This window comes from Miscanthus floridulus, chromosome 10 (assembly GCF_019320115.1).
Source record: "Miscanthus floridulus cultivar M001 chromosome 10, ASM1932011v1, whole genome shotgun sequence".
Classification (NCBI taxonomy): Eukaryota; Viridiplantae; Streptophyta; class Magnoliopsida; order Poales; family Poaceae; genus Miscanthus; species Miscanthus floridulus.
In genome coordinates this window covers 81,537,747-81,538,892 of record NC_089589.1, presented here as the reverse complement: position 1 = coordinate 81,538,892, position 1,146 = coordinate 81,537,747, and positions in this window count along the sequence as shown.

Genomic DNA, 1,146 nt, shown 5'->3' with positions numbered 1-1,146 from the left:
TCGGCCCCAGTTAGGACTGTTGATCCTTCATGGTCTCTAATAACAAAACCCCAGCTGCCCTGTAGCGTATCCGGGACGAACGAGCCATCTAGATTTATTTTCAGTTGGTCCTGCGGTGGAGGCTATCCAGTGGCTGGGTTTAGTACGTCTTTGCACCATTCTCTCCTTCCCATTCAGCTCTCCAATCATTCTTAGCACATCTCCAGCTGCCTCCTCCCCGGACCGCACCCGCTCACTCCTGTCCCGCTTTGTTCCTGACATTCCACCATGTCCAAAGAAGAAGCACCGTTCTCAGGCGAATATCTTCCTCTAGGGAAATCACCTCCATAGCCAGTGACGGATGCACGATGCACGATGCGGGATAAGGGGGGCTAAAACAATGGAGATGTTGATTTGCATGAAGATTTAATGGTGAAATCAAGCTTTTGCTACAGTGATTAGGCTTGAAAGACATTAGGGGGGGCTGGAGCCCCCCCAGCCCCCCCTTTGGATCCGCCACTGTCCATAGCTACTTCCCATGCCGATTTCTTCAACAGCAGGTTTTGGCGGACCGGCTCAAGTGACAGGCTAGCCCAGCACCGTTTGACAAGTTTGCATTTGAGGAAACAATGGCCTCCATCCTCATCTAGCCGATAGCACAGGGGACATCTAGTGTCGAGCTGCATACCCCTTCCTTGGATGTTCATCTTCAAAGCAAGGCTGTTTCATGCTAGACGCCACATGAAGTGTTTCACTTTCGGAGGGCAGGACATCTTCCACAGTTTGTGCCATAAGACAACAGCTTGGTTCCCTGTATTGCCCCTGCTACTACTTTCTCCCTTTTGCCACAGCTTGGATGGATGCTTCTCATCATCAAGTACATGATAAGCTGACTTCACCGAAAATAATCCTTTTGTATCAAAATGCCAAGCTATCAAATCATCGTGTCCTGGGTTTGTAGGCGTCACTAGGATGTAGCGCACGTCCTCTTCCCAGAAAACATCACGCACCAAAACTTCATCCCACGATCCCGTCTCCGGATCCAGTAGCTCCGCGACCCGTGTAAGCACCGTATGACCCCTGGGTGTGATCGGCCGTCTAGTGATGTCATTAGCAATCCAAGGGTCCTCCCAAATTCTGATTTGGTTGCCATCCCCTACGCACCAG